The sequence below is a fragment of the Gorilla gorilla genome, chromosome 10, assembly GCF_029281585.2.
Source record: "Gorilla gorilla gorilla isolate KB3781 chromosome 10, NHGRI_mGorGor1-v2.1_pri, whole genome shotgun sequence".
Classification (NCBI taxonomy): Eukaryota; Metazoa; Chordata; class Mammalia; order Primates; family Hominidae; genus Gorilla; species Gorilla gorilla.
Genome location: NC_073234.2, coordinates 70368498 through 70382564, shown reverse-complemented (window position 1 = coordinate 70382564; position 14067 = coordinate 70368498). Strand labels below are relative to the sequence as shown.

At 46.2% G+C, this 14067-nt stretch overlaps 1 long non-coding RNA gene across 1 annotated transcript; it reads right to left on the bottom strand.

The window, feature by feature from the left end:
- Positions 1-665: 665 nt before the first annotated feature.
- On the bottom strand, positions 666-13593 carry LOC129525843 (uncharacterized). Its single transcript, XR_008670356.2, has 3 exons — positions 13490-13593; positions 12835-12926; positions 666-740 (listed from the first exon to the last, which is right to left on the bottom strand). It is a non-coding gene; the product is annotated as an uncharacterized lncRNA (long non-coding RNA).
- Positions 13594-14067: the final 474 nt, after the last annotated feature.

Sequence of the window (14067 nt, the reverse complement as noted above, 5' to 3'; positions counted from 1 at the left end):
CCAAGTGGCTGCATTGGAAAGAAAAAGAAAGAGAAAGAAAGAAAGAAGGAAAGAAAGAAAGAAAGGAGGGAGGGAGGAAAGAAAGGAAGAAAGAAGGAAAGGAAGAAAGAGAAAGAGAGATAGAGAGAAAGAGAAAGAAAGAGAAAGAGAAAGAGAGAAAGAAAGAGAGAGAGAGAGAAAGAGGGAGGGAGAGAGGGAGGGAGGGAGGAAGGAAGGAAGGGAGGGAGGGAGGAAGGGAGGAAGGGAGGAAGGGAGGAAGGAAGGAAGGAAGGAAGGAAGGAAGGAAGGAAGGAAGGAAGTCCTTCCCTGGAACTACAGATCAATCCAGATCACATGACCAAGCCATAAAGATGAATGGAAGGCCAAGCAGGCACAGGGTCCTCAGACTTTTCCCCAGGAGAGCCTTTCTCACCTCTCCCCTTGCGGCTCTCCAGCCCCATCAGCCTCCTGAGCCATCTCCTCCTTCCAGCTCTTCCTGTCTATGACAACCAGATCTCCCTCTCAGGAATCTCTGGTACTGTATCTTGGGGTTGCATGCCTTGTGTGTAATCTTCTCAGCATTCTGTTCTTATTTTTGTCTTTCCCCAAGACAGTTATTTCAAAGTATTTTCATTTTGCACAAACAAGATGGTAAGTTCCTTGAGAGCCTATCTTACCCTGTGGTCAGCCAACATACTGGATAGAAGAATCACAGTCCTAGGTTCATCTCCACAGGCTGGAGTGCGGGTCCAACTTGCTTCCTGCAAGACAGAAAGTGAAACCAAATGAAAGCCAGGAGCCCCATCTGGTAGCGAGACCTACTGTGAGCTGCGCTGTCACATTGCAGCCCTATCCCTGCCACCAGCATCGACTCAGCCACGCCTGGCCTCTGCTCAAATCATCCTCTTATCTGGGCCTTTCACTTCAACCTGGGTCTTCTATGAGACCTTTAAGATCCCATGTCCCCTTACGACCACTTCTAAGGGCATTTGGGGGCACTTGCCCACAGGCTGCGAAAGAAGCTTCAGCACTCTTGAAGCTTTGCAGTCTATTCCAAACTCCTCTGTCTATAAGCAAAAATTCCTGCTCCTTTAATGCCCTCACTACCCGTCAACAGCATTCTCTACCCCTCCTTGTTGCTGCCAGGCTGCGACCTACTTACTGCTCACCTTCAATCTCTCTTGGTTCCTTCCCAGGTATGTAAATATGCTCAAGCCTCAGTCAGCTCCTCTGATGCCACCCATGTCTTACTTTCTCTAGAGAGACAAGCTTCTTCAAAGAGCAGACTGTAAACTTTGCCATTCACTCATCTCCCATTCACTTTACAACCCTTGGCTCAGACTCTCCAGGGAAATAGTTTGGGCCGATGTCTCTGGAAGTGACCTTCTACTTTGATAATTTAACTGACATTTTTTTCAGCCATTATCTTGTTTGACTGCAGTACATCTCTCTCCATCTCTCTGTGTCTTTCTTTTTTTTTTTTTTTTTTTTTTTTTTAGAGACAAGGTCTCACTCTGTTGCCCAAGCTGGAGGACAGTGGTGCAATCACAACTCACTGCAGCCTTGGCCTCCCTGGCTCAAGTGATCCTCCTGGCCTCCCACTCCATCTTTTCTTGATCTCTGGGATGCCATCCTCTGGTGGTTTTTAAGCCTCTCCAGGCCCCTCCCTCCGTTAACCCTGAAACAGGAGTGTCCCCAAGTCCGAAACTTGGTCTGCCCCTTCTGACTCCTTGATCCCGACTTCCCAAGCTCCCCATCACGGTGAATGACATCACTGGCCTCCCATACTTGGAGGCCTCTGCCTTCTGGAGGCCTTTCTGAGTCTGCTCTATCTTAAGCCCCACATTCAAGTGGTCCCCAAGTGCTAGTGACTCCAGCTTGGTGCCCTCTCTGCTATTGGGCTCTCTCTCTGTGCCCACTGTCACTGCTTTGGATCAGGCCCTCACCCTGGTCAAGCAGAACCACTGATGTCCCTTCCCTATTGGTCTCAGTCTTGCCTCCTCCCAACCCATTCTCTGAAATGCAAGCAAAAGGGTATTTCTAAAACAAAAATCTCTGCCACTGTCTTTTTGAGGTTACCCATTGACTTCAAAATCAAGTCTAAATTCCCTAGCATGTCACATAAGGCCCCAAAGGATCCAGACACTCCTTGTCTCTAAAGCCACAAGTCTCTCTGGCTAACTCATCTCATTTCTCCAGAGTCTGACAGCCGCATCTTCAGGGCACCCACCCTGCACTGCCCCAGCTTCTGGCTAGGAGCTCTTCCCTTACACTCCACGAGGCCCCCTGGGCTCACTGATCTCTACCCCTGCTGATGCTGTATTAGATTGCCCCTCACCAGGCCACTAGGCTATTTACTCCTTGTCTTTTGCTTCTGTGTTTCCAGCAACTGTCATAGTGCCTGGGCCTTAGCAATTGCTCCAGAAATGTTGGATGGATGGATGGATGGATGGATGGATGGATGGATGGATGGGTGAATGTTCTACTCTGTGGTCTCAAGCCCTGCCTCAAGTATATTATGGTTAGTTCTTGGAGTCAAACAAACTAAAAAGGTTTAGATAATGTCAAACAGTGCAATTAAGTGGCTTGAAACTATGTCGCTTGACAAGTTTAAAAGGGGTAGAGAATAGGGTAAGGGAAAAGGACCTAATATTTATAGGATAGCTACTTATGACATCTTATTAGGCATTTTTACAGATGTTATCTCATTTAACCACCATAAGAATACCCTGAATCAATATTATCTTCATTTGATAGATCTGGAAATAAGGCATGAAAATACAAACTTGGCTGAGGTTATGCAGCTAAGTGGCAAAGCCCAAATTTAAGCACAGGTCCCTGTCTGATTCCAAAACCCATGCTCTTTCTGCTACCTTATGCCAAAGTTCTGCTCGGGCCACCATGAAGGTTGACAGACAGGGGGAGGAGGCAAAGGGACCAGTGACAAGACTAATGGGATGTCCTAGTAAGAGTTCGAAATCTCAACAGGACAATGGCAGTGGGACTCTGAGACAGACAGAGTTTATGGGCTGCTATGAGGCAGCATTACCCAGGTCAATGTCCATTTGGACATGAAGGAGAGAGAAGGAAGGGTGAGAGTGAATTTTGGGGCAACTGGACAGATGAAGGTGCCATTTCAAAGAGATTTGTTTTCCATGCACTCTGCAGGGACATTACAGGGAGTCAGATTTCTGCTCTCTACAAAGAAGGACTTTCTGGTCAGAATAAAAGAGATGCCTGTAGAAGTAGAGGGAGACAGCACCAACTCATCACACCTTGGCTGGGACAGTGGACAGCAGGGTGCAGGCTCCAGAAGGTGAGTGATAGAGCAGATAGGCCTCCACAGGCATGGCCTTCAAGCCCGTGGCTCTGATTCACTCAAATAGTATTGAATGAGTAGCAAAAGCAATGCTTTTTCTTTAGCCTTTTCTCAAGGTGACAAGAATGGGGTTTTTTAGGAGTGGTTTGAGAGGATGGATTTAAAAGTTGAACTTTTAAAAAGATTTACCAGGCTGGGTGTGGTGGCTCATGCCTGTAATCCCAGCACTTTGGGAGGCTGAGGTGGGTGGATCACTTGAGATCAGGAGTTCGAGACCAGCCTGGCCAACATGGTGAAACCCTGTCTCTACTAAAAATACAAAAATTAGCTGGGCATGATGGCAGGCACCTGTTATACAGCTACTTAGAAGGCTGGGGCAGGAGAATCACATGAACCTGGGAGGCAGAGGTTGCAGTGAGCCGATATCGCATCACTGCACTCCAGCCTGAGTGACAGAGGAGATCCTGCCACAAAAAAAAAAAAAAAAAGAAAAAGATTTACCAAATAGGTAAATCTGCCATGGCTTTGTTCCCCTTCACAGCCACTGTCTGTTTGGTACTAACACCAGCTTTTAGCTTAGAAGGAAACACATGAACTTTCATATTAACTTCCTTTAAATTCAATAGTACTCTCTGTATAATCAAATAAACTTATTTGGTTAAAATGGAATGTTTTTGGTACAGATTTTTTTAAACAATCAGATTTCCCCTTTTCACTGTTTTGCACTTTGATGGTCTGTTGTCTGGGATCCATAGACAGTCTGATTGTCCCCAGGGCCCCTCATCAGTTTGGTCTTAGGAAATAGCAAGTGGCCAGTTTCCAGTTCAGACAACCAGGGAGCTTTACCCCAGCTTTCCTTGTTTATTACCAAGATCAGCCCTTGCAGTTCCAGAGAGGCAGTTTCCCTGAAATAGTGGGACATTTATCCAGTGGCCCTTGTGGGACTGCAGCTTTTGCCAGCTGAAGTGGTTGATAAAAGAGAGAATGGCAGTGGCTGGGACCCCGAAGCCATAGCCCAGCCACCTGACACCTCAGAGGCTTGTGGGAAATATTGAAGCACCAAAGAAAAGCTAGACTTAGAAATGAGCTTGGGATCATTTCACAGGTGAGGAAACTGAGGCCCAAAGAGCTGAAGGAAATGTGGGCTGCTGGGCTGCTCCGTACCTCCAGGTGGACATGCACCCTTTCCAAAGTCCCAGATCAGAGTCTTCTCCCCACAGCCCCACCCCACTCACTGCCCCCAGCAACTGGAAGCCTTTGTGTGGGCTGCCCTGGGAAAAACTGAGGAGGGAAGTCGTGCAGGCCTGAGCTGGAGCCCACCCCCACGGCAGGCTGGCAGTGTGGCTGTGTGTTTGTTTCCCTGCAGAGGCAGAGACGCCTTGCAATCCCACCTCAGCAGCCACCTTGGTCTCAATCTCCTTGGTCATTGCACTGAGTTATTCATGAGGTTAATGATTCTGCTTTCATATAAGTCAGGCTGACAACCTGCTCTTTGAAGCATTAAAAGAAAACAAACAAACAAAAAATGCTGTAATTAAATACTGTGTCTTCAAAGTGCCTCTTTCCTGAGATGGCAGTTAAGCTGGAGGGGAGCCAGGATGAAAGCCCAAACGCAAGTCCTTTTTGTCCCCAGGGGCACATTGCAGGCTCTTGTGCCTCAATGTTTTCCAAAGTGGCCAAAACAACAGAACCTGGGCAATGGGGCAGGAAAACTCCATATCTTTTATATCCAGCCCAGACCAGTTAACGTGACAAATTGGCGGGAGCCTGGCCTCCTGCGGGCCCTGGTGCCTCCTTCCTGAGGACCAGGGATCTAAGCAAACAGAGGTGAGCTCATGGATCCTCCCAGGCAGGGAGGGGAGGGCTGGAGATCACGTTAATCTGCTGCCGCTGCCGCTGCCGCTGCCGCTGCCGCTGCTGCTGCGGCCAAGTGAGGCCCAAACTCAGCTTGGAAGGTATCCACTCCTGGAGGGAAGCCTGGGCCATGGCTAGCAGGAGTGTCTTTCTTTCCTTCTTCCTTACCAGAGAGGCTGCCAAAGCCAGACTCAAGACCTGACAGACTCAGTGCAGAAATAAATGTCTCCTCCTAGATGCTGACAGTCTGTGGAGATGGACATGTGCCTTTCCCCATCTGTTTTTAAATATATATTTTTAAGCTAAATTTAAGACATGGAGGAGGAGGAGTGGAAAGGCTCTCTATGGTAAGATAAGGAGAATGTCTTCCATCCCTGTCCATTCCAAAACATAGTCACAATATCTCATCCTCACGATGGAATAACTGCTATTCAATATAATTTTTGAATCAGTCATTTTGAGCATTATTATTTCAGCTTTATTAATAAGGTGTGCAGTAGATGCTACACTCCCAGCCCCGGGGTTTCCCCCCGTCCCTACTGAGCTGCACTCCAACAGCACTGGAGTAGCCCCATCCTAAGCACCCTGTGAAGTAGCTGAGGACCAAGCAGGTGAGCTGAGACTCATGGTCGCATCCACAGAAACTGACTCTGGTCCCCTTACGAGCATAAATAGAATGCATTGGAGGAAATCAGGCTGCTCCCAGACCTGACAAGAAGGCATGGAAGAAAGCAAGCAAATTCATGCCGCAGGAAGGGATCTGGACAGCATAGTGACCACCACTTCTGTCATTGTCAGTGCAACCCCCACCCCACCACCTCTACTGGAATCACTCTCAATTGGGCCTGCATCTTTGCATTATTCTTAAGACTTGAAGACCTAGGCATGAGCACCTCACTCCCTCTCTGCCAGGAGTCAGTCACAGCATCTGGCTTTTTCAGCTTCCCAGTGGGAGACAGACCCTGCCATGGAAGCTCACACAGTAGTGGATCACCAACATGGAAGGGGATTCATAGGCTGTGCAGCCAAAACAAACAAAAGACAGCCACACAGTAGGTCAACTGTTATCCCCATTTTACAGATGAGGAGACTGAAGCCCACAGCTTCATTATATTAAGTGACTTGCTCAGTGTCACACAGCCACTAAGAAATGTCATGCCTCTCATGGGTCGCTGTGCTTTGCTCATCAAATCAGGACAAGCTATATGGAGAGAGAGAGAGCTTTGTTTGCAGCCTTGCTTTGATAGGTGCCACCCACCTCTGAATCTGAAGACAGTGCCCTCTAGGTTGAGAATATCCAATACAAAGCAGGTGTTTCCATGCTGGCAGACGGTTCGGTACAGCCAGGCTCAGCCTTTCCCCCACTCTCCCCATTCCTGTGATCTTTCTCTGGCTCTCTCTGGCCCCATCACCAAAGTATCCACAGCACGATGAGGTCAGGGAACTGAGCAACCTTCTGGCTGGGGAGCTGTACAAGGCCGAGCAATGGACAAGTTGGGAGAGGGGCAGGAGCCTTGTACTAAGGTGGGGGGGCTTCATTTAACCAGAGGCTGCTGGGAGCTTGGAAGGGTTTTCAGCAGGGGAGTAACCTTTTAGGAAGTGGGAGAATGGATAGGAGGGAATAAAGAGTGGATGTGAAGAGGCTTATTAATAGGCTTCTGGTAGGCAAGGGGTCGTAGTGCAGATGGAGAAAAGTGAGCGAGTCAAATACTAAACAGGTGGAATTCAAGGTATCAGTGATTGATTAGACACAAGGTGGGTAGGGAGGGGGCAAAGGGGAAAAGTCAAGCTGCTTGGACAGCTGAGAGCTCTAAGAAAGACAACCCTAGTAGATAAACAGGTAAAAGAAAGTGTGATGCTTCTGGAGTTGAGGGCTCAGGAAGGATGTCTGGAAATGGAAAGGTCAAATACAGCCTCTTGCTTGGTCAGTGTGGATCACTCCCCTTCCCTGTTCCTCCAGCTGAAAGCTGTGGCCAGTCAGCCTCTGACTTCATCACCAGGTGTTACAAAGCAAGTTAACTGAGCAAGGCAGAAGCCCCTGGCAGGTAGCAGCACAAAGCCAGGAGACCTGGGCTCTCCCATTGGTTCAGCTGCAAACTAATTCAGTGGCCTTGAGCAAATCTGGGTCTTGGTTTGCTGGCCATCACTAACATTCCAGGGGTTTATGAATGAAATATGAGGAGGTGAACTGCTACATAAATGTTTACTGTTAATAACCAACTATCCACAAAACACCTGTGAATCACCTGGGCAACCCAATGGTTTTAAAAATCATAAGTGGCTCTTGTTCTTCTGATTCATCACGTTCTACGCATTTAACTTCCAGAACAAATTTAGCCCTCAAAATATCTTGGTACATTTTCTACCCATCTCTTGCCCTTTAAATCCTCCATTGTTTAAATGACACGTCACCATTTCTGCACACCTGTTACCCAGCACACCCTCATCCTTTTCCTCTTGAAGCAACCAGCCCAGCCCCACCCACGCTTTCTCCAGAGGAGACAAAAGGCACTGGAGACTCTCCTTTGCTGGGTCTGCTCCAACCATGTCCTAAAAGAGAAACCTGCACAGCAACTCAGGCAGGGGCAGGGAAAGCAGGGCAGGGGAGTGGGAGACAGGGGAAGTTAGCAGTCAGTGAATAGGTGCAAGGTAAGGTTGGCAATTAAAATAATTTCCACCTACACACACGGCAGCTTTGAAGGCACAGGATGGGGGAAGATTGCCACAGGATGCCAACTGCAGCATCCATTTTAAGACTTTCTGTTCACTGGCATCAGCAGCCATTTGGTGGACCAGCTTGGAATCTTAGCCCATTCTATCGCTTATATGGACCATTATCTGCTCAAAGTATGACTAGAACCAAGGCTGGAACTGTCCTGCCAGAAGTATTTTCCTTAGCCACTCTCAGTTCATGGTCACTTTAAAAAAAAAAAAAAAGAGCAAAAATTGCCTCTGAAATATCTAGCAATTCCTTTAAATGCAGGGCTTAGAATAAACTATGAAGGTTGCTTAAGAAAGGGCTGAAGAGCCTTTCAAAGTGTTTGCACTTGAGAAATGGAAAACTCAGAAATGTTTGCCTCCTCTGGCAGCCTCAGCTGTGGGCTCTTCTGCAGTTGGCTGGGGCTTAGATGGGAAATTCTTTCAGAGCAACAGGTGCCACCATCGTGAAAGCTAATAAGAATGATAGAAAATGTTTATTGAGCACTTACTATGTGCCAGGAACTGTTCTAAGCATCTGCATGCGTTAACTCATTTGCTACTCACAACAACTGCATGAAGTAGCAACCATTATTTTTCTTCATTTTACAGGTAGGGAAATCCAGGTACAAAGAGGCTAAATATCTGGCCCCAAGTTCCCCAGCTGGTAAGCAGCAGAGCTGGGATGTGAAACCAGGCAGGTGGCTTCAAATAAGGCTTCTCTGAAGATAAAGCACATCCAAAGTTACTCAAGGAAAAACAAGTTGAATAGGTGAGATTTTGATCTCTTATTCTTCTTCTCTTGCCAGGTGCCATTCTAAGCCCCTTCAGTGATGAGAAGAATAATTCTCGAAGCCTCACTAGAGAGATGTGTGAGTGACAATATGGAACGAAGGCCTGATGGTGAAGTTTCAGAAACTAGTTCCTGAGAGTGGTTCATATGTTAAGCTGAGGTGAAATTACCAACCCCCTTTAAATTATGTCATGCTACTTGGATGATACATAAAGTTTCTCCTACCCTGCCCAGCTCCTCTTCCTCACCCTCCCTAAACATTTATAACATCAAAATGAGATGCTCTGGAAGCCCTTTAAAAGCTACTTCCAGCCGGGTGCGCTGGGTCACGTTTGTAATCCTAACACTTTGGGAGGCCAAGGCGTGCGGATCACTTGAGGTAAGGAGTTCAGGACCAGTCTGGCCAACATGGCAAAACCCTGTCTCTACTAAAAATACAAAAATTAGCCAAGTGTGGTGGCGCTTGCCTGTAGTCCCAGCTACTTGAGAGGCTGAGGCATGAGAATCCCTTGAACCAGGGAAGTGGAGACTGCAGTGAGCTGAGATTGCACCACTGCACTCCAGCCTGGGTGACAGAGCAAGACTCCATCACAAAAAAAAAAAAAAAGCTACTTCCGAAACCTGAGGGTTTTTATTCTTTTGTGAATAACATGAGAACTGGACATGTCTCTGCATTCCCGGCAATTTCTTGAATTAGCTCATATTGAGTGACTAGCTTTTATGAAAGTTAATTCCTTGAGCTTAACCTCTGAGAATCTGCCAAAAATCTCCCAGACAAGGTGAAGACGAGACTCGTCCTCTCGCCCCATCCCTATGTTGCTCTTTGATATTTGATTGTTACACCAGCTAATTCTAATAGGATAGACTTGAAATCCTTTCCCCCCAGTAAACCTCTATGCTGCAAGGAAGAGACTCCAAGATCTATGTACTCCACGTCTCTCATTCAAACATCCTTGGTTTATAAATCTCCTAGACCCCTCTACTCCATTACATGCCTCTGCCCAGGTACCTAATGGAAGCCACTGAAAACCTGAAAAACTCTGGCTTCAGATCCATGTAATAGTTCCCTTGAAAAGGCACCTTTTGGTAAAGAACTGGAACTATCCCCTTCTCCATACCCAGCACATTGGTTTATCATTATTATTTGCCACCAGAAATCTCACAGGCTGTTTGTTCTCTGCCCAAATTCATATTCCAGTTATTTGTTCTCAGGGCCAGCCCACCCTGCACCTGAGAAAAGGGGCTGAAACCTGCAGGGGCCCAATCTCTCTCCAGGCAATTTCCAGTCTCTCCAGACCTGGGTTCCCATTACAGTGCTTCCCCCTGACATTCTCTTTACCTCAAACAGCACAACTTGTTTTTCTTTCTCCGGTGTCTGCTCCCTCCTGACGCAGGATCCACCTAAGTCTTTCTGAAACTGACACCAGGATCAAGGGAGGAAAAACCAGGCAGCACAAAGCCTTTGGCAGGCTCCTGCAGCAAGTTCTGTGCTGCCTGCTCCTCCTGAAAATCCTCTCTCAGCTCTTTCCAGATGTGCCCCAGACTCTCACGAGCACATTTCTCTCAAACAGCCCATCAATCACTCCATGAGTGTTTACTTAGTGCCCGCTTCATGTGAGACATTGTCCTCCACGCCCCGGAGCATGCCTCCATGTGGGAGAATTGATTCCTGCCTTCCAGACCTCATGGCCTCTGCAAGGAAATGTGACATCAGCCAAAGAAAATACGAAGCCTGGAGAACTCTTTCCAAATGAGAGGCACAGACTCTGCTAGCTGAAGAAGCTGAAGATTAGAATTAAACCTTGAGGGGTAGGTAGGAGAAAGGGAGGGGGAACGATGCTCTTGATAGAAGAGCAAGTGAGCAAAGACACAAACATATTTGGGGGCAGTAAGTTTATGACCTGGGCAGGCCAAGGAGACTTTTTTTTTTTTGAGACAGGATCTTGCTCCATTGTCCAGGCTGGAGTGTAGTGGTACCATCTCGGCTCACTGCACCCCCCTCCTCCCCGGGTTCAAGTGGTTCTTATGCCTCAGCCTCCTGAGTAGCTGGAACTATAGGCACGTGCACCACACCCAGCTAATTTTTGTATTTTTAGTAGAGATAGGGTTTCACCATGCTGCCTAGGCTAGTCTCAAACTCCTAACCCCAAGTGATCCAACTGCCTCAGCCTCTCAAAGTACTAGGATCACAGGGGTGAGCCACCACGCCCAGCTCTGAGGAAATTTTTGAATGCTACGCTGGAAAGGTGTCTCATAGACACTGCCATCCCTTGTTGAAGCTAACCTCTCTTCAAGAAAATGGAAATAAAATAAGGGGTAGAGGGGGCAGGGCTTCCCACCAACAGGCATGGCCCTGGTGGTGCTTCTGCCTGGGAAGGTCCAGCTAGACCAGGTGACCCTTCACTAGCAGTTCTAGCCCAAAGCTATGCTCCCAGTCCTGGGAAGGAGAGCCCTGTGACTTCCCCCAGTCTGCACTTACTCCACAAATTCCTCTGGAAAGAGCACCAGCCTGGGAATCAGGGGACCTGGTTCCTGACCCAGCATTTTCACTAACTAGATGGCAAGCCACACAGCCTCATGAGCCTCCATGTCTGCACGTGTACAATGACAATGAAGAGTTTGGAGAAGATGTACTAAGTCCTTTCTAGCTCTTAGGTGTTATTTTGCAATCATTTCTGTAGCCCACCTTCCATCATCCATTATTCAATGGGTCTCATGGGAGATCTTATTTTTCAGTTCCTGGGGTATTGTGATATGGTGAAATATATATATTTGGTCTTTATGCAGTTTCCTGGCATACAACTCCAAGTCTCCATAGTGATGTCTTTTTGTATGCCAAGGAGTTGACTGGTGGCTGACAGCCCCTAAGTAGGTTCAGAATGGGGGGTGGTCATCAAGGCCCAGGCTGGATGAGAGGATTGGGACTTTCAGCCCCATTCCCCAGCCTCCAGAGAAAGGAGAGGAGCTGAAGGTTAAGTTGATCACCAATAACCAATGATTTAATCAGTCACGCCTACATAATAAAGCCTCTATAAACACCCAAAAGGACTTCCATACCAACCCCAACAGGGTTTGAAGAGCTTCTAGATAGCTGAACACGTGAAGATTCCTGGAGGGTGGAACCCAAGGAGGGCATCGAAGCTCCACACCCCTGCCCACCTGCCTTTGGCTAGCATCTCTTCATCTGTACCCTTTGTAATAGCCTTTACAATAAACTCAGTATTTCCCTGAGCTCTGTGAGCCACTCTAGCAAACTAACTGCACACAAGGAGCGGGCTGTGGGAACCCTGATCTATAGCCAGTGGGTCAGAAGCACAAGTAAAACAACCTGGAACTTGTGATTGGCATCGGAAGTGGGGGACATTCTCACAGGACTGAGCCGTCACCTGTGGGCTCTGATGCTAGCTCCACGTAGACAGTGTTGGAATTGAACTAAAGTGGAGGACACCCAGCTGGTGTCCGCTGCTGGAAGATTGCTTGCTGGCTGGTGGGAAGAAACTCCACCCCGCAAACACATGTCTGGTGTCAGAAGTACTGTGTGACTGCGTTGGGAGGGTGCAGTAGGAAGAAACTGCGCTTGTTACTCCTGTATGCTCTGAAGGTATCATCCTTTTTGCCAGCTTACTTCCTCTGCCTGCTATTTCCTGGCTGTCATCTTTTTCAAAATTTGCATTTTTAAATATGAAAAGACTCATATTTATTATAGAAAATTTGGAAAATACAGGAAACAGAGACAATATGGAAATCATCTATAATTCAATCATTCAAAGACAACCACCATTAACTATTTGACCTATATCTTTCTCATAGACAGTTGTCCCTCAGTAGCCTGAGGGGAACTGGTTCCAGGACCCCTGTGCATACCAAAATCTGTGGATGCTCAAGTCCCTTATATAAAATGGTGTAGTATTTGCATATAACCTATATGTGCCTTCCTGTATACTTTAAATCATCTCTAGATTACAATATAATGTAAATGCTATGTAAATAGTTATACTGTATTTTTTACTTATATTATTTTGTATTGTATTGTGTTTTTTTCTGAATAGCCATTTACCGCATAATGACATTTTGGTCAATGACAAACTGCATATGTAATGATGGTTCCATAAGATTATAATGCAGCTGAAAATTTCCGGTCACCTAGTAACATCATAGCTCTCATAACATTGTAGGGCAATACATTACTCACGTGTTTGTGGTGGGCCTTTCAGAGGTATTCCAGAAGGAGGCATTGTTATCATAGCAGATGACAGCTCAATGCGTGTTATTGCTTCTAAAGACCTTCCAATGGGACAAGACGTGGAGGTGGAAGACGGTGGTGTTGATTATCCTGAGCTTGTATAAGCCTAAGCTAATGTGTGATTTGTATCTTTGTTTTTAATAATAAGGTTTAAGAAGTCAAAATTAAAATTAAAGAATTAAAGAATAGAAAAAGCTTATATTAATAGAATAAGAAACAAAGAAAATATTTTGTAGAGCTGTAAAATATATTTGTGTTTTAAGCTAAGTATTATTACAAAAAAGTCAAAAAGTTTTTAAAAATTTTAAAGTTTATAAAGTAAAAAAGTTACGGTAGGCTAAGGTTAATTTATTATTGAAGGAAGAATAACTTTTAGAAATAAACAGTGTAGCCTAAGTCTACAGTGTTTACAAAGCCTACTGTAGCATACAGCAATGTCCTAGGCCTTCACATTCACTCACCACTCACTCACTGACTCACCCAGAGCAATTTCAGTCCTGCAAGCTCCATTCATGGAAAGTACCCTATACACGTATACCACTTTGTATCTTTTATATTGTATTTTTATTTCACCTTTTCTGTGTTTAGATACACAAATACTTACCATGGTGTTACAACTGCCTACAATGTTCAGTACAGTCACATACTTTACAGGTTTGTAGCCTAGGAGCAATAGGCTATCCCATATAGCCTAGGTGTGGAGTAGGCTCTACCGTCTAGATTTGTGTAAGCACATTCTGATGTTTGCACAATGATGAAATTGCCTAACAATGCATTTCTCAGAATGTATCCCTATTGTTAAGTAATGCATGACTGTATATTCCATCCTCAGTTGGTTGAATCCATGGATGCAGAACCCATGGATACAGAGGGCCGACTGTACATACATACTGTCTTAGTCCATTTTCTGTTGCTATAACTGAATACCTGATACCAGGTAATTTATCGAGAAAAGCCATTTATTTCTTAAGTTCTGGAGGCTGGGGAGTCTAACGTGAAGGTGCCAGCATCTGGTGAGAGCCTACTTCCTGCATTATAATGACAGAAGTCATTATGTGGCAAGAAGGCAAGAGCATGCCAGTTCAGATCTCCCTTCTCTTATAAAGCCACCAGTCCCATCATGGGCCCACCCTGATGACTTTATCTCATCCTAGTTACCTCCCAAAGGCCCCACCTCTAAAT